General features: G+C 43.9%; 1 protein-coding gene across 1 annotated transcript in view; it reads right to left on the bottom strand.

Annotated features, from left to right (window-relative positions):
* The window catches only part of GRIK4 (glutamate ionotropic receptor kainate type subunit 4), a 300,728-nt gene extending 282,302 nt beyond the window's left edge, over positions 1-18,426 (bottom strand). Inside the window, exon 1 of the mRNA XM_044289508.1 lies at positions 18,176-18,426. The gene's annotated coding sequence lies outside the window, so the exon portion shown is untranslated. The remainder of the gene's footprint in view (positions 1-18,175) is intronic.
* Positions 18,427-20,093: the final 1,667 nt, after the last annotated feature.

Here is a 20,093-nt window from a genome sequence, read left to right as displayed (position 1 = left end):
GGAATAATGTATGGTGGCTGGTTGGGTGGCAATTTAAAGGGGTTTTCCAATTTTTTTTTTTACTGATGACCTATCCTCTGCATAGGTCATCAGTATCTGATTGGTGGGGGTCCATCTTCCAAGACCCCCACTGATCAGCTGTTTGAGAAGGCAGTGGTGCTCCTGTGAGCACTGTGACCGTCTCTCTGCTATTCCTAGGCCAGTGATGACACGTTCATGACACGTCCATTCAAGTGATTGGGGCTGAGCTGCAATACCAAGCACAGGCGCTATATAATGTACAGCACTGCGCTTGGTGAGCTGCGAGAAGGCAGCGGTACTCAGAGTAATGCCGGTGCCTTCTCAAACAGCTGATCGGCCAGGGTACTTATGACCTATCCAGAAGACAGGTCCTCAGTAACAAAATAAATAAATCTCTGAAAACTTTTTTAATGGCACTAGCAGGCACTTGTACATATAGTTGTCCACTGTGTGATACAGGCTTAAAATATGTATAGACTCTTTAGTATAGCCTTATTGTAGGTGATGGGTGTCTGACCTGTTTTTCCTCACCGGCAGCAGGGTCTGTGCAGCTGAATCTAGCTAGTCAGTCTGCTGACTTTATCCGCTGCAACTTTTGGGAAAGCCATATCTTGACTCTGGCTATCTTTCTGGAGTAAGGGTCTCAAAGGAGAATAGAAACAGGCTTTCACATTAGGAGCTCAAGCATGTGCTTCCTTCCTCCACACTCTCTACTCTCAAACTCTCCCTCCTGGCAGGAAGTAAGACTAGCCCACTCCTGCCAAGAAGATAGGAACAGGGTGGTTAGCCCACCTGCTGGAATACATGTCAGAACTAGGGATGAGCGAACCCGTGGAAGTTCAGGTTCGCCGGGCTCGGCCGAACCTCATGTCAAAGTTCGGGTTCGGGACCTGAACTTGACCCCGAACCACATTCAAGTCAATGGGGACCCAAACTTCACTTTATTATTTTATGCTATAACATGGTTATAGCGGAAAATAATAGCATTCTTAAGACAGAATGCAAAAGAATATGGCAATTTAGGGGTAAAAAACAACAACAACCAACTCACCTGATCCAATTGATCGTGCTGCCGCAGTGTCTTCTATCTTCTTTCAGTAGGACCTGCCAAAGGACCTGCGATGACGTCATCACGCTCACCACGTGGTGAATGCGGTGAGGTCTTCGCAGGTCCTTTGGCAGGTCCTGGTGAATGAAGATAGAAGGACCTGCGATGATGTCACTACTCTCACCACGTGGTTAGTGCGGTGACGTCTTCGCAGGTCCTGCTGAATGAAGATAGAAGGACCTGCGATGACATCACCGTGCTCACCACGTGATGACGAATCGACTTTGGATCTATGATTCTAAGCTCAATTCGCTCAAGCCTAATAATAATATTAGGCCTCATGCACACAATGGTATTTTTCATCCGTGTGCTATCCACATTTCATGCAGATAGGACACAGACCCTGTCATTCACACAGATGTCATCCGTGCGCTGTCTGCATCCCTATGTCCGTTCCGCAAGCTATAGAACATGTCCTATTCTGTTACGTATTATGGACGAGAATAGTTATTTCTAACGAGAGTGATAAAAATGTGGAGCACACACTGGAGGTATCTGTATTTTGCAGTTCCGTCGTTTGCAGAACGAAATATGGATACGGTCATGGGCATGAGCTGTGTGAGCGATGGTCGATATGTCTGACTTCTAGTTAGCGCTATATTTCACTGTTAGGACCCTGAGAGATCCCTTCTTCCTACATCATTTTAAATAAAAAGAAACATCTAAGTGTGACTCAAAGGAGAAAGCAAATGGTCACTAATATTTCTTTTAGGAATGATTTCTCTTTTTCTAAAACACACAGTCCAATCATCCTTTTGATCTAAAAACAATTTCCCAAATGTGAAGTAAAAGGGAATGTATTTTGGGGATAGACAGAAGCTGCGTATAACTAAGTGGTTTCATAAGAAACAAAACGGCATATGAATTGCATGGAACAGGTGACAAATTTCCCACCAAAATGGCAGTTGTATGCGATGAAATAGAACACAAGTAATTACCGAGCGATCGCTGCGTTTATGTGCTGGTGTCGTCGTCGTGTACCGACTTCTGCTGCTTTATCTAAATGAGCTTGGTTCTGTTACCGTGTCTATGCGCAGAGCCTGGTTCTGTTACCGTATCTATGCACAGAGCTTGGTTCTGTTACCATATCTATGCACAGAGCTTGGTTCTGTTACCGTGTCTATGCACAGTGCTTGGTTCTGTTACCGTATCTATGCACAGAGCTCGGTTCTGTTACCGTGTCTATGCACAGAGCTTGGTTCTGTTACCGTATCTATGCACAGAGCTCGGTTCTGTTACCGTGTCTATGCACAGTGCTTGGTTCTGTTACCGTGTCTATGCACAGAGCTTGGTTCTGTTACCATATCTATGCACAGAGCTTGGTTCTGTTACCGTATCTATGCACAGAGCTTGGTTCTGTTACCATATCTATGCACAGAGCTTGGTTCTGTTACAGTGTCTATGCACAGAGCTTGGTTCTGTTACAGTGTCTATGCACAGAGCTTGGTTCTGTTACCATATCTATGAACAGTGCATGGTTCTGTTACCGTATCTATACACAGAGCTTGGTTCTGTTACCGTGTCTATGCACAGAGCTTGGTTCTGTTACAGTGTCTATGCACAGAGCTTGGTTCTGTTACAGTGTCTATGCACAGAGCTTGGTTCTGTTACTGTGTCTATGCACAGAGCTTGGTTCTGTTACTGTGTCTATGCACAGAGCTTGGTTCTGTTACCGTATCTATGCACAGAGCTTGGTTCTGTTACCGTGTCTATGCACAGAGCTTGGTTCTGTTATCGGGTCTATGCACAGAGCTTGGTTCTGTTACCGTGTCTATGCACAGAGCTTGGTTCTGTTACCGTATCTATGCACAGAGCCTGGTTCTGTTACCGTGTCTATGCACAGAGCTTGGTTCTGTTACCATATCTATACACAGAGCTTGGTTCTGTTACCGTGTCTATGCACAGAGCTTGGTTCTGTTACCGTGTCTATGCACAGAGCTTGGTTCTGTTACCGTGTCTATGCACAGAGCTTGGTTCTGTTACCGTGTCTATGCACAGAGCTTGGTTCTGTTACCGTGTCTATGCACAGAGCTTGGTTCTGTTACCGTGTCTATGCACAGAGCTTGGTTCTGTTACCGTGTCTATGCACAGAGCTTGGTTCTGTTACCGTGTCTATGCACAGAGCTTGGTTCTGTTATCGGGTCTATGCACAGAGCTTGGTTCTGTTACCGTGTCTATGCACAGAGCTTGGTTCTGTTACCGTATCTATGCACAGAGCTTGGTTCTGTTACCGTGTCTATGCACAGAGCTTGGTTCTGTTATCGGGTCTATGCACAGAGCTTGGTTCTGTTACTGTGTCTATGCACAGCGCTTGGTTCTGTTACCGTGTCTATGCACAGAGCTTGGTTCTGTTACCGTGTCTATGCACAGAGCTTGGTTCTGTTACCGTATCTATGCACAGAGCCTGGTTCTGTTACCGTGTCTATGCACAGAGCTTGGTTCTGTTACCATATCTATACACAGAGCTTGGTTCTGTTACCGTGTCTATGCACAGAGCTTGGTTCTGTTACCGTGTCTATGCACAGAGCTTGGTTCTGTTACCGTGTCTATGCACAGAGCTTGGTTCTGTTACCGTGTCTATGCACAGAGCTTGGTTCTGTTACCGTATCTATGCACAGAGCTTGGTTCTGTTACCATATCTATGCACAGAGCTTGGTTCTGTTACCGTATCTATGCACAGAGCTTGGTTCTGTTACCGTATCTATGCACAGTGCTTGGTTCTGTTACCATATCTATGCACAGAGCTTGGTTCTGTTACCGTGTCTATGCACAGAGCTTGGTTCTGTTACCGTGTCTATGCACAGAGCTTGGTTCTGTTACCGTATCTATGCACAGAGCTTGGTTCTGTTACTGTGTCTATGCACAGAGCTTGGTTCTGTTACAGTGTCTATGCACAGAGCTTGGTTCTGTTACCATATCTATGCACAGAGCTTGGTTCTGTTACCGTATCTATGCACAGAGCTTGGTTCTGTTACTGTATCTATGCACAGAGCTTGGTTCTGTTACCGTGTCTATGCACAGAGCTTGATTCTGTTACCGTGTCTATGCACAGAGCTTGGTTCTGTTACCTTATCTATGCACAGAGCTTGGTTCTGTTACTGTATCTATGCACAGAGCTTGGTTCTGTTACCGTGTCTATGCACAGAGCTTGGTTCTGTTACCGTATCTATGCACAGCGCTTGGTTCTGTACTGTATCTATGCACAGAGCTTGGTTCTGTTACCGTCTCTCTATGCACAGAGCTTGGTTCTGTTACCGTGTCGATGCACAGTGCTTGGTTCTGTTACCGTCTCTCTATGCACAGAGCTTGGTTCTGTTACAGTGTCTATGCACAGAGCTTGGTTCTGTTACAGTGTCTATGCACAGAGCTTGGTTCTGTTACCATCTGTTAGTGCAGTGATGGCTAACTTCCGGCACTCCAGCTGTGGTGAAACTACAACTCTTAGCATGCTTTATTCATTTCTATGGAGTTCTGAGAACAGCCAAGCAAGTATGCATGTTGGGAGTTGTAGTTTTACCACAGCTGGAGTGCCGGAGGTTAACCATCGCAGTGTTATGGTATAATAGTTCTGAGCATGGTTCTGTTAACATTTCTTAGTGGTCAGCTTGGTTCAGATATCGTATGTCAGTACTGAGCTTGGTTCTATTACTGGGTCTTGGCTCTTCTGCCGTATCTATGTGTAAAGCTTATTTCTGTTCCCATATCTTAGCGTATCTTATTGCTGGGCTTAATTCTGTTAACATATCTACAGTAAGTAGCAGCTTGAGATTATATAGATAATGTGTGTGTATATTATATGGATATGTTGCATGGCATTAACTTTACTAAAATGTACTCCTTTTTAGCAATATTCCCCTAATCAAAGACAATCAGTAACTTATATGTATCTCAAAATGCTGGTAACAAAAACTGTAACTCATCCTGCAAATAAACAAGCCCTTATTCCGTTATACTGACAGAAAAATAAAGTTATGGCTCTTGGAATGCAGACATAAAAATTACCATTTCTCCGTAAAACACGCTTTTAATGTCCAAAATTAGTGAAATATGAAATAAACTATACAAAGTTCATAATAATGTTATTTACACTGCACTATTCATGCAATAAAAAAGCCATATAACGATAGTGGTTTTACTATTTAAAAAGTTATTCGTCTTGGAATGCTTTGAAAAATTGCTGTGTCCTAAAGGCCTAAGAATGAACTAGCAATATTTGCATGCAACTGTTGGGTGGGCCCCCAAAGTCAGTTCAACCGGTGGACCCTAGCGACCCCAGTCCGACACTAAATACACTGGATGACACTTTAGGTTATTTAGCCACTGCCTGTGCAGTTTCTCCACTGAAGATGAATTTTGAGGTTGATTGTTGCCCAGAAGAAATCAAACAGTATGCTCAACACTAGGAACACTATAGGGAGAGATAGAGAGATATAACTCGGTAGATTTTAGGGAATTTGATCAGGGAAATCTTTGAGGGAGGGGTTGGTCACACTGTGCTTAAGGGTACTTTCACACTAGCGTTTTTCTTTTCCGGCATAGAGTTCCGTCACAGGGGCTCTATACCGGAAAATAACTGATCAGTTTTATCCCCATGCATTCTGAATGGAGAGCAATCCGTTCAGTTTGCATCAGAATGTCTTCAGTTCAGTTGTTTTGACTGATCAGGACAAAGATAAAACCGCAGCATGCTACGGTTTTATCTCCGGCGAAAAAAACTGAAGACTTGCCTGAACGCCGGATCCGGCATTTCTTCCCATAGGAATGTATTAGTGCCGGATCCGGAATTCAGAATACCGGAATTACGGATCCGTCCTTCCGTTCTGCGCATGCGCAGACTGAAAAAAAGGTTAAAAAAATAAATGCCGGATCCGTTTTGCCGGATGACACCGGAAAGACGGATCCGGCATTTCAATGCATTTTTTCGACTGATCAGGCATTTTTAAGACTGATCAGATCTTACCAATGCCATCAGTTAGCATACATTTTGCCTGATCCGGCAGGCAGTTCCGGCGACGGAACTGCTTGCCGGATCTCTCTGCCGCAAGTGTGAAAGTAGCCTAACACAGCTTAGCCTGGCATATCCTCACACCAAAATCCCCCGCAAGGTAAAAAAAAACTAAAAACTTTTTCTTTCTGTATGTGAATACCTCAAGTTCATATATAGATTTATTCCCAGCACAGCATCCTAATAGCATTCTGCTGCAAACGCCGAGCAATTTTTTTTAATTATATCCATGTTATTAAACCTGTTGCTTTATAGCAAAAGCAATTTACTGCAATAATTCAATTTTTATACCCGTGATATTGAACGGATAGTTTAAAGATATTTTACAGCAAAAACACTGCATCGTTATATCCGTGTTAGCAGACATATTACTGAATCAGACCATGTATTTCATAAACAATTTAGTACAAACATTTCATTGTTGCACCAGTGATATTAAAGACATAATAGTTCAAAGACATTTCACTGCAAACTCTGTATTCTTCCCAAAGTAAATTGTCAATAAGAGTGCTCACTGTGTTTGTGCCTCTGTCTTTAAATTACGGAAAACACACTTGCAATTGGGTCCACAGGCATGCTTACGCAGCGACAGGCATATCATTCACATAAAGCGGTCTGATGATTACTGGATAGCCACTATCAAAGTAAAATTAGGAAATGTCTTCCTGTTGCAGAAAGGGAGGCCAAATTACTTACTGTGTACGCATGCCACAGCTTTCAGCAAGCAGATGCCTGCCTTCCGTGTGTCTGACCAGGAGGTCCCCCTTTCCTCTTTGCCCCCCGCAAAGTCAACCACCTCCCGCCACTTACCACAAGTATCAGAAGCCACAGCAGCAGCCAATTCAGTATTATCAACATGATGGAGTAAATTTTTCATGTGCCAATCTGGGCTGATGGAAATCACCAAACGGAAACATACTGTCTCAACACCCAGATTCAGTCCTACCTGGACTATGGCCTTTTTCTGGCGTATACAGTGTTCCCTGACCCTATGGACTTCTGTGCAGGCAGATTGGAAGAGTGGCCTGAACTGGCTCAGTATGTTCTCTCTGTTCTGCTTTGTCCAGCCTCTAGTGGCATCTCAGAGAAGGTTTTCAGCGTGGCAGGGGGTATCATGACACCTAAACAAAGTTGTCCTCCACCAGCGTACAAAACATAATTTTTGTCAAAATGAACAAGGCATGGATCCATGAGACTTTTCACACTCCTGCAGCTGAGGCTGATTAATAGATCTGCCCTTGCTGACAGTGTATTATCATGCCACTGCCACAGTCTGCCTGCCTACCATCATGTTTCATAATGTATGGCTGATGCTGATGCCGCGATCATGCCACTGGTGCTGTCTGCCTGCATACCATCATGTTTCATAATGTATGGCTGATGCTGATGCCGCGATCATGCCACTGGTGCTGTCTGCCTGCCTACCATCATGTTTCATAATGTATGGCTGCTGGTGCTGTCATCATACCACTGTTGCTGTTGGCCTGCCTTCAATCATATTTTGTACAGTATGGCTTCTGCTACTGACAGCATCTGCTACTCCGTGCTGCTAATCCCACTACTGCCACTTCCACTACCCCTTCTGCCACTGCCATTACCGCTACTCAGTCACCACTACTACTACTACTATACCCACCTACTACTACACACATCTACTGCTACACACATCTACCGCCTTGTTTGTTCCATGCTGTGCTGCTACTGCTGCCTCTACTATTGTGGCCACTTCCCACTATTATCCTACCCTTTCCACATCCGAACTGTACTGCTCCTGCTCCCAATTAAAAGGGAGAATTTTTCCAGGCTTGTTCACAACAAGCCACTGCTTCTTATGACAATTTAACACTTGTATGTGTATAAATATGGACAGCCATTCTGCCCCTGTTAACATAGAATTTTTGGATGCTTGTGCAGAACAAGCCACTGTTTCTTATGACAATAAGTCATGTGTGTATTTTGGGCATTTGACCCCAGCAATACAGAACAATTTTTGGAAGCTTTCTAATATGAAAAAGCATAACACATGTGACGGTGCAGTATATTTGTAAACACGCTGTTCGTTAACACTGTCAACCATGCATTTACCCATAGCTATGTATGTCAGTGTCACTCTGATATTATTTTCTATTACTGTCATTGCATTCGAGAGCTTAAGAGGGGGGAGAAAGAGCAAAAAGTCATAAAAAATTAGCAAAAAGAGATAACATCTTTTCATAAAAATAGACCTAGGAGATGTCAGAGTATCATAAAACAATTTTCAGGCCAATCAAAGCATATTCGATTCGTGTAGAATTGATTGGGGTCCGAACCTATTTTCTTTTATAAATTCGCCAAATTGGACACAAAATGAATTTCAATAAATTCGCTCATCTCTAACCCAAATCCATTTGTCGATCTTTGCTTTTTAAAGGGGTTCTTCCATCTCAGTCATACCCATCGTATGGAGTGGCCAGGGGTGCCCAGAGACACAAGAACACATTAGTGGGCTATGCTAAAATGTTTCTATAATTCCCATTCACATCTGTGGGAGCAATGGAAATGGCACAGTACAGCCCGCTCCGCTTTTTCGATATCTCCGTCCACCGCTGGCCACCACATATGACAGGTATTTCAATCTCAGCCATGAATGGGACTGGACTGCTGTGACTTGGGGAATGGATCTTCACCATACTGATGCAGAAAGCGTCTATCTGGCTCCTATCTGCATATTCAAGCTCACCTTGTATAATTATTTTATCATTTGGTGCCATCTTGTACTAAAATTGATGATGATTTTTGTTCTGTTGTGTAAATTAAAATTATTCAAGGGCATGGATCTCCAGGAACAAAATAGATTTTTTTATGCAGTGAACCATTTGTGTTTCTCTTTGATTTTGGGAGGTAGGTAGAAATTGGGACTCTTTAATAAGATGATGGTGGGCACACTTAATTCTTGGTGTGTCTGGTGCTCAGTGGTAGGACGATTTACAAGTATTGTTCTCTAAGAACTGTTTCTAATCACTGATATACTTTCCTTTGTTCATCCATCCAGCAAACAAATACAACCTCTGCCAATGTTTCGATCTACTCCCTGAACCTTGTTCATGGCTTGGAGAGCTAGCGAGCAGAGTCAATGGCGATTGCTCCTCTGGAGGAAGCTTCAAGGTCCAGGGAGTAGATCGAAACGGTGTATTTGTTTGCCGGATGGATAAATAATGGGAAATATAGCTTTAATACGCACTTCTGTGTGCTGTGGTTACTTAGACAACGGTAATTGGGACTCTAGGCTACTCATGCCATCTCCTACGGGCTACGTACCTCCAGATGCATGCTTGTCCATGATACTAATGGCAGGTCTGGGGGCATCTAGAAAGGAGCTCCAGAAATAGAAACCTCTGAGGAGATAGTATATGCGGCTTTATGTAACAAGCTTCCCGTGGAGACTATGGTGTGTGTTCATTCTTATGTGGATTAGCATAAGAAACAGCATATATTTCACAGCGCATGAATATTTTATGGCGCACGCTGACATAGCTGCAGAGGCTATGTCGTATGATATTCATCTGAATTGAACCAGCACTGGGCGCTCCGGGAGGATTCCTTGTACTATATGTTACCCGTTTAACTCACTTAACTCCTTTCCAGTAGCACCTAGAACCCGGATGCTCCCATCACAAAGTGGTGAACAATCAGTGTTCTCTACAGAACAGGAAGCGCCAGCCTATTATGCTGTGAAAAATGAAAATAAATCCTAAAATAAATTTTAGTGACGTGGAAAGTTTTAAAAATGACCAAAAATTGTTAAACAGGGACTGTCACCATCTCTATGTTGTCCTAACTGAGGACAGGATAATTCATAATTAATTATGGAATAAAATTTAAAGGGGTTCTCCAGGAATTAAGATTTTAATTTTCTTAACTCACGGAGAACCCCTTTAAGGTCACTCTTTTTTTGATCCAGTCAGCTTCTTAAAATCCTGAGTCCTAAGCGCTGGAGTTACAGCAAGCCTAGGAGGCGAAAGTGGAGGAAAAGAGTGGTTGCCGTAGTGACAATAATGGGGGTGGTAGCTCTCACAGTGGCAGTCCTTACACTGACGCTCCCTGGGCCATACAGTGAATGGTGGGGCACACTTTTTCTTCCCTTGGGGCACACCCCGGTATTGGGGGTCCTGCCTGGTGGTAGTTGGGGTGTCCTTGACGGTGGATGGTTGGCAGGGTGCAAGGCAGGAGGGAAGGTGGAGTAAATGACCAGGCCCATTTGGTTGCAATAAATATAGCCTCTCTTTACTGTATAGATGATGGGAGTTGCAGTAGACGTAGCAGAAGTAGGCAGTTATGAGATATATTACAGAGGAGGCTTTTCCCAATAGTTGTGTATAGACAGTAGCAATGGTGGCAGTAGTCTTCCCTGATTCTCTCTCTAGAAACACTTCACAATCTTCCCAAATAATGACAGATTTACAATTCCATTCTCATTAACACATTCTGCAATTCCCAGTCTGAGGGGTGCGGATCTTAGACCAAATGGCCAATCCACCTCTAAAGTGTGGCAGGAGCCAGAGGCAATTAATGGTTTCCACAATGCAGTAAGTCCTTTGCCATAAACAAGCGTTACCTTACTGTCTGTATCCAGCATGGCCTGGGTTCTCAACCATCTGAAATGTCCATTCTCTTAGGGGTAGTCTCTTAGTTCAGTTGCTAAAGGTTCACTTGACTAGGCTTAGTTGTCTGCAGCTCACCAAAAGCATGTCCTCGCTCTAGGCCTGCTCAGCTAAGACTCTCTAACCAGGGGTGAAACTAGCCCTTCACTCAAGCACATGCACTAAAAAGCTGCGATTTAACGATTTCCTGCCTATACATCACCATTAGGATAAGAGAATACTTTAACATTAGAGCGCTTAGGCAATAAATCACAACATTTAACTCTTTAGCAGTGATCCGCTAGGTCACTGCAGAGTCCTCTCATTGATGAACATGCTCTGTGGAGTCCTCGTATTTTCTGAGTTTCCCCAACCTTTTTTGAAAGACGTCTTTCTCCCTGTACACAGTATGGGAAGAGACCTGTCAATCAGATGGAGGACGGCGGGGGATTCCAGCACTCGGACCCTGCTGGAGCTGCTCCACAGGGATTTGAACTAAATGACGGCATAAAACTGCTGACAGATCCTCTTTAAAAAATATACTTAACAGAAAAGCAATAGGTAATTTTCTAATGACACATTCCTTTTAAGAATTCTTTTAAGGAAACACTTCATCTTAGAACATTTGAAGTGGGAAATCATTTCTTAAACCCACACCTTAACAGACATGCTAGTATGAAAGCGGCAATATAAGGTAAATTCACAAGGGTTCCCGACAAGCCTGAGAAGAAAAGAATTGAACGTAGAATTTAATCAATGAGAAATTCAAGCAAAACGCATATAAAATAGACAGCAGTCCTCGAGTTAAGTTACAGAGTCTTTCCGAAATGGACTTTTTTTTACCCTACTATTGGATTTTATGTTCACGCCATGTCTTTGAGCCTATAAAGCATGGAGGTTGTTGTTCTGTAGAGAGTAAATTGCTTCTGAACCTAAGGGTCACTGGATGACTAAGACTACGGAGAGCTGCTGACTGTAAGCGGCTATTCCTGTGATACCAGTAAGGCCGTGTTCACATCCGTGTCGCGGAGCCTCATCACATTTGATTTGCCATCGCAACGACGTGACAGATCCGTCACATGGTGGACACCCAGATGGAGTCCAATGGATCCCGTCATAAGTCAATCTGTCAAAGCATCGTGGCTTCCGATACAAATGGCGCATCAGTCACAGATGAGACCAGAGCCTAAAACATGTGCCGTATAGCAGGGCTTATGATATTGTCCGAGTGCATATTTATTTATTTTTTAAAAAAGTCATACTTTGAATTTGGAAGTTTTTTTATTATACAGATGTAGCAGGGTTAACACTCAAACTCTTAACTCAAATTTCTTAACTCATCGTGTTAATCTTGAAACAAAAGCCATTGAAAAGCAATTGAAGGCGTTTGCTTAACGCATTTAGTTTAGATAACACGTCTCATAAAGCATGAGTGTTAACTCTACTACATCTGTACATAGGGCTCTAGATCAGGAGTGCTCAACAGGTACAGTGCGAAAAGGTGATTGGGCAGGATTATAGGCAATGTCCCCCAGGAAGCTCCCAGAAGGAGAAGATGCCTCTACTTTCTGCCTCTAGCCATTAACCCCTTTTGGACGCAACCACTTTCCATTTTAGTTTTTCCCATCCTGTCTTTCAAGAGCCATAACCGTTTTTTATTTTTCTGTTCAAACAGGCGTATGGGGGCTTGTTTTTTGAGGGACAGGTTATACTTTCTATTTGCACCATTAAGTTGACATGCGATCACGGTGTGGTTACAACAATGACAGGTTACCGTTATTCTGCAGGTCAGTATGATTACAACAATACCCAATTTATGTATTATGTTTCAAAGAGAAAAAAGAATTGGCGCCCATAACTTTTTGCTATATTCGTCTATTGAGCTGCGTGAAGGCTCTTTTTGGCAAGGCGATCTGGAATTTTTATTCATACCATTTTGGGGGCACATATAACTTTTTCATCACTTTTTATTCTATAGGCTCTATAGAAACTTTACTATGGCAGGCCATGGAGCCTTCTAGTCGCCAGGGGGTATGTACATTCACCAGAAGCAGCCCCACTTCCGGATAAATGAGCCCTCACATGCTATGGTTGCAATTGACCATGGCATGTGAGTACTGCAGTTCAATGTCCATGATTAGAGTTGTCTCCAATCATTGACTTTGCCGGCTGTGTAAAAAGTGCTGAGCAGGCACCACCTTTATTTTAAATTAAAGTTTTTTTTTAGCAAAGCCAACATAGTATAATCCAGCAAGGCACCATTTTTAAACATGTACAATGGACGTTGGGAAGGGGTAAAGAGGTCATCTAACCCTCTGAATTTTTTTGGAAAGAGCATACATCGTCATAAGAATAAAAAAGGAGTAATACTTACCTTACTCTGCCCCTATCACTCTGGTGTGCCCTTCCGGTCTCTATACCTAATGCTCTAGGCATACCACCAAACTTTTTGGATGGTTAAAGAGGGACACGTACAGCTGATGTGAAAGATCCAATCACTCACTGGCTGAGGCAGGTCATGGCTGCAACCAGTTATTTTACTGAGCAGCATTCACAGCCATTTCCCGCCATGTCGAGACAGTAGCAGGAAGTGCAGCGGGGACCCAGCTCCATCAGAACTGCAGCGCCACGCGGATCGCAGGGTTTTAGTTTTTTTTGGAGGGTTTTCTTGTGCATGTACAGCTCCTGGGACAGTTTTTTTTTTGTTCTGGAATACCCTTTAGATCTTCTAATTATAGACATTTTAAAGTCAAAATTGCATCAAATAAGTAAAAAAAATATATATATAGAAGCTGAGGGCTAATATACAGGTAGGAACCAAACCTAAGTCATCAGCGCAGGGGGTGTGTCCTTTCTACTGCAGGTTTCTCCCTATCACAGCTCAGGGGCATGTCTCAGCTCTCCCGATCACAGCTCAGGGGGGTGTCTCAGCTCTCCCTATTACAGCTCAGGGGGTGTGTATCAGCTCTCCCTATCACAGCTCAGGGGGGTGTCTCAGCTCTCCCTATCACAGCTCAGGGGGCGTGTCTTAGCTCTCCCTATCACAGCTCAGGGGGCGTGTCTCAGCTCTCCCTATCACAGCTCAGGGCGCGTGTCTCAGCTCTCCCTATCACAGCTCAGGGGGCGTGTCTCAGCTCTCCCTATCACAGCTCAGGGGGCGTGTCTCAGCTCTCCCTATCACAACTCAGGAGGCAGTTGAAGGATGAAACTAAGCATGTGCGGCCAATTCAGCGAATTGAACAAAGAAATAAGGAAAAAAACATCAGGTGGCGCTATACAGATACATTTCATTGAATAACTCTGTGGCTATACTAAATTTCAAATTAAATGCAATTGCAAAAGTATTCAGATCCAGGTGCTGATTTGAAAAATGTAGAATATGTTTTGTTGGACAACCCCTTTAAGGAGCAAAGAGGGACTTAGGTTTAAATGAGGGACATTTGGGAGGTGTGGCTTTAGGGATGCACTGTTGACACAACATGTGACCTCTACAGCCAATCACCTTATGCATTGTCGAGAGCTCACCAACACAGACAGTGATTGGCTGCAGCGGTCACATGTCATGTTAACGCGTCATTGCTGGAGTAGGCGGGAGAATAAGGAAGTGTGGCGGTAATGTGCCGATGACATACCATTGCAAGCTACGTTAAATGCATGTAGTGGGGTGTTAGACGACCCCTAAAAGTACACAGCACTGGCGGAAAACAGTGACGGCTTCATTCACACATATATTTTCCTATTTCAATGCATTTTACTGTCATCTTTAAAAAAATAACCTGCGCACGTAGCGGAATTTCAGTTTTGGTCTGGACTTTTCTTTACATCTCATCATTTACACTCAACTACAATGGGATTCGATGAATATTCATGCTCAGGCCCTGGTGCAGAATGCGTAAGAAAGAGCGAAACACGTCGCAAAACAGGAAGAGCGCGCGCTGCCGAGATCCACGAGAACAGCCAGAGAAATCACGTTTCCAATTATCATTTCACAAATGACTTTCTAAATGTCACTCCGTAATTTGCATGGCAGCAATCTCTCTTTCTGCACGGCTGGAACGTGCACATGAATGGAAGCTGGGACGGCCAGAGCGGTGGGATGAGACACATCCGTGAGGCTGGCTGCACCCGCTGCTGCTCACATCCCGCCGTAGACCAGTCTTCACATGACGGTCGCATGAGATGCGTGTACAGGAGGCTCGCGTTGTCTGTGGTTGCACCCTGCGTGCCGGGGCCACCTTTTCAGCGGCTGCTGGCGTAAACGCCGCGCACATCTTGCACGAGTACGCCCCTCGCTTGCAGCACTTTTTCAGTACTTTCGTCACGTCAGCACAAAGGCGGGAAAGTCATTTACAGTATCAAACATATAGTATAAAATAGTATCAAAGATCGAATCGGCCTCTCAAATATAAGGTAATGTAAAGGGATCCTAGGGATGGGGGTGCTAATGCCGCCAACTGTGCCCAGGAGGTGAGTGTTAGTACATACCCCATTGGATCAGACGTTACCAACGCCATCAATACGGCTGCACTCTTACCTCGTTATTCCTGGCATTGGTGGCGATCCCTGACAGGTCACTGAATCCTAAAACTGGAAAACCCAATTATAGGGGGTCTGCCTGCTAGAATTTTAGAATAGGGCTCCACTAGTTGGCGCTGTAGCTCCCAAGCGCACGGCTGGGCACAGGAGCATATAACAAGGCACAAGCTTTATGTAAGAAATAACGTCCCCTCTGGCAAGTCACCAGGATCATTCGACCGACCCCCTACATACTCCCTTCAATAAACATAGGGGGCGCTCTTTAACTGCCCTAGACATGGGGGTAATAGTACCTAATAGGAGCTCGCTGATTTTAGAGGCACCGATTCAACCCCTTTTTAAGACACCATAAGTGTCTCATGGGTATTTAGGTGCATGATAATGTCTGGAAAGCGCTGCGGAATATAGTAGCGGTATATAAGTGCATACAATAAATAAATAAGCATGAAAAGAATTAAAACTACACTGTAACGAGAACCGGGATACCTGCCTATGACAAGCGGGCGCTCTCTTATCACCCCAGATTGTTTTGGGGGCAACAGTGCCCAATGGCTTGCCGATCTGAACCCTGTTTAGGAAATGATAGTAATGTATATATGTATTTAGGGGTAGAAACCCCCATGAAAGGACATTCCAAGGAGAACCTGCACACCTGTATTCCCAGTCTGCAGGATGTGCACAGAAGATATATGTATCGCTGCGTCTGCGTGGATATATATGTATACGGGATGGATTAGATACAGATGTAGCCGAGCTACACTGGGAGGGTCATTAGGTAAGTAAACAATGGCAAGAAAATGTTAATTTACCTTTTCAATGGATTTCAATGGCTTTTGTTACGAGATAACACTGTGCCGTGATATCAGAGTCAATTTTAGCTTGACTACATCTATAGATAGATATGAGATAGATAGAGAATAGATAGATAGATAGATAGATAGAGGATAGATAGATAGATAGAGGATAGATAGATAGATAGATAGATAGATAGATAGATAGATAGATAGATGATAGATAGATAGATGATAGATAGGACATAGATAGATAGATAGATAGATAGATAGATAGATAGATAGATGATAGATAGATAATGGATAGATAGATAGATAGATAGATAGATAGATAATGGATAGATAGATAGATAGATAGATAGATAGATAGATAAAGGATAGATAGATAGATAGATAGATAGATAAAGGATAGATGATAGATAGATAGATAGATAGATAGATAGATAGATAGATAGATAATGGATAGATAGATAGATAGATAGAGGATAGATAGATAGATAATGGATAGATAGATAGATAAAGGATAGATGATAGATAGATAGATAGATAGATAGATAGATAGATAGATAGATAGATAATGGATAGATAGATAGATAGATAGATAGATAGATAGATAGATAGATAATGGATAGATAGATAGATAGATAGATAGATAGATAGATAATGGATTGAAAGATAGATAGATAGATAGATAATGGATAGATAGATAGATAATGGATAGATAGATAGATAGATAGATAGATAATGGATAGATAGAGGCTAGATAGATAGAGGATAGATAGATAGATAGATAGATAGATAGATAGATAGATATATTAGATGATAGATAGAACAAACAGATAGAAAGATAGATAAAGGATAGATGATAGATAGATAATAGATAGATGAGACAGACAAACAGATAGATAGATAGATAGATAGATAGATAAATAGAAAGATAGATAGATAGATAAATAGATGATAGAAAGATAGATAGATCATGGATAGATAGAGGGTAGATAGAAAGATAGAAAGATAGATAGATAGATAGATAGATAGATAATGGATAGATAGAGGGTAGATAGAAAGATAGATGGATAGAACAGACAAACAAACAGATAGAAAGATAGATAATAGATAGATAGATAGATAGATAGATAATTAGATAGATAGATAGATAAATAGATAGATAATAGATAGATGATAGATAGATAAGACAGACAAACAGATAGCTAGAAAGATAGATAAAGGATAGTTAGATAATAGCTAGATAGTGTTCTTCACTCTCATCGATGTATATTTGGAGTAGTAGTCCCCCACCCCCGGGCTCTGTAGCCCCCGAGAGCCGACACAAGGCAGATTACCATTTGGCCCACCCTGTCTGCTGTGAAACACAATCCAATAATTACAATTTGTCTCCTTCTAGAAGTCCCAGCTCCTTCGGCCAGGGAGCTGGAGCCTTCCATTCATTAGGCTTTCTTCTCATGTCCCTTCCATGTCCATCTCTGCTTAGTAACTAATGACAGGGAAATCATCCATTCTGGAGGGGGCAGGAGAAGCCCCCTGAGCTGGTGCAGCTCTCCCTGGGCCTGTCCACCTGCCGCTCAATGTCACCAGAGAGCACACATTCCTGACCAGACATAGACTCATTACTCGCCGCTCGAGGACTGGGGGGGGGGGGGGATTGCTCATTACCAAGCCGCCAGTCTACCACTGCAAGGTATACGCTGCTCCATACCTCGTCCATACACTCCATCCAACTCCCCGGGCAGATTGATGCAGCTCACTCCCCCCTACCCTCACCGTGATGCAGCATTGCATTAGATGCAAAAAGCCTTACAGAATAAATAGAATTTGCACCCTGGATTTCGTTAGGGAGGAAGTAATTGCGTCGTTAACCCTTCTCGTCCCGCCGTGACAAGTGACAGGGCTTCACGTCACTTCTCTATGAGTAGCGTCTATGATATCGATAACACGTTGGAAAAAGGAAAGGGGGGGGGGCGCACATGTAATGAGAACTTGGGACGCGTCTACCATGAGAAGCCGGTGGGTTGTCGAGCGGAATGACTGATGATCGGGGGTACGAAGCGGAATTGGAAACGTGGACTTGCGTTACCTTTCCGTATCTCAGTGCATGGCTCCTAAGTGCTTGGACTTGTTCCTAGGATTTCCTCCTCCTCGTCTACAAGAATAAGCCGGGGGATAGTCCGTGTCTTCTCTTTCTTTCTCTTCCATGCTTCATTCTTCTGCCCCTGGTGTCATGTCACAGACGTCGCCTCCTAAATGCAGCAGCCCCAGCACATCTGGTGGAGGGGGGGGCTGCGAATAATGCGGAAGGGGCGAAGAGAGGAGACAATGAGGCAGAGCAGCGTCTTCCTTCAGGATTATCCAGCGGCTCAGAGGCAGCGCCGAGGAGAAGAGACATGAAGGAAAAGAAGGGAGGATGCGATGGAGAGGAGGACTGTGGGGGGGGGGGGGGGACTGTGGAAAAAGGGAGCTGTGGAGAAGGAGGGATTAGGTGGAAGAAGGGATTGCAGAAAGGAGGGGTGAGGGGATGTGGGGTCAGAGAAGGAAAAGGAGTTAATGGAGAGGGAGTGGGGGGGGTGGTTGGCTGGAGAAATGACGTAAGAAGGGATGGAGTGGTGATCTACAGGTACGGAGTGATCCGGAGTCAGCGCAGGTGGAGACAACTGCATGAATAGCAATTACCGCACCCGACTCCTAACACAACCTGTTGGTTATCAGGGTAGAGTTCTGTGACTGTGCCATTGACTGGAATGGAGCCTGCCAATGAAAATTTTTAAAAAATCCATGCGCCCGCTGCAGAAGCAACCCCATGTCTACACGCATACATTTTGCCGCTGAAAAAAAGTTGGTAAAAAGTGAGGTTTTTTATTTTTCACCACTTTCTTTAGTGGTGTTTGCTGCGATTTAAAGAAAAAATAAAATAAACACAAAAAATCCACAGCAATTTTAAAAAGTCCCACCCTGAAAAAAAATCCTGTCCATACTCTTTGTGATACCTCTCTGACTACTTGCATATAATCATTCTGGAGCATCTCTTCATCTATGACTAAGATGTGCCGTTCCTTTATGATTCCTGCTAGCAGTTTATAATTAAAGGTCCATCTGGGTGGTACAAGTTGGGGATGTGTCACTGTACAGTCTGACACTATCCAATCAGTGCTGCCAGTATGAGACTGTGCAGGGACCCCCCCCCCCCCCCCCCTTCCCAGTAACACCCAGATGGAACTTTATTGCAGACTGCTGGCAGAGGAGAGTCATAACAATGGTTATTACATGGGGGATAAAAATTGTTACTAATACAGACATGTCAGGAGAGTGACCTCCACAGTGCCCTCATAACAGTGATATCCACAGTGCCCCTATAACAGTGACATCCACAGTGCCCCCATAATAGTGATATCCACAGTGCCCCCATAACAATTGTATCCACAGTGCCCCCATAACAGTGACCTCCACAGTCCCCCCAAAACAATAATATCCACAGTGCCCCCATAACAGTGACATCCACAGTGCCCCTCAAAAGTGACATCCATAGTGCCCCCATAACAGAGACCTCCACAGTTCCCCCATAACAGTGATAGCCACAGTGCCCCATAACAGTGACATCCACAGTGCCCCCATAACAGTGATATCCACAGTGCCCCATAACATTGACATCCACAGTGCCCCCATAACAGTGATAACCACAGCGCCCCCATAACAGTGATATCCACAGTGCCCCCATAACAGTGACATCCACAGTGCCCCCATAACAGTGATATCCACAGCGCCCCCATAACAGTGATATCCACAGCGCCCCCATAACAGTGATATCCACAGCGCCCCCATAACAGTGATATCCACAGTGCCCCCATAACAGTGACATCCACAGTGCCCCCATAACAGTTACATCCACAGTGCCCCCATAACAGTGACATCCACAGTGCCCCCATAACAGTTACATCCACAGTGCCCCATAACAGTTACATCCACAGTGCCCCCATAACAGTGACATCCACAGTGCTCCC

Source organism: Bufo gargarizans, chromosome 4 (assembly GCF_014858855.1).
Source record: "Bufo gargarizans isolate SCDJY-AF-19 chromosome 4, ASM1485885v1, whole genome shotgun sequence".
Taxonomy (NCBI): Eukaryota; Metazoa; Chordata; class Amphibia; order Anura; family Bufonidae; genus Bufo; species Bufo gargarizans.
This window is presented reverse-complemented; position numbering and strand designations above follow the sequence as displayed.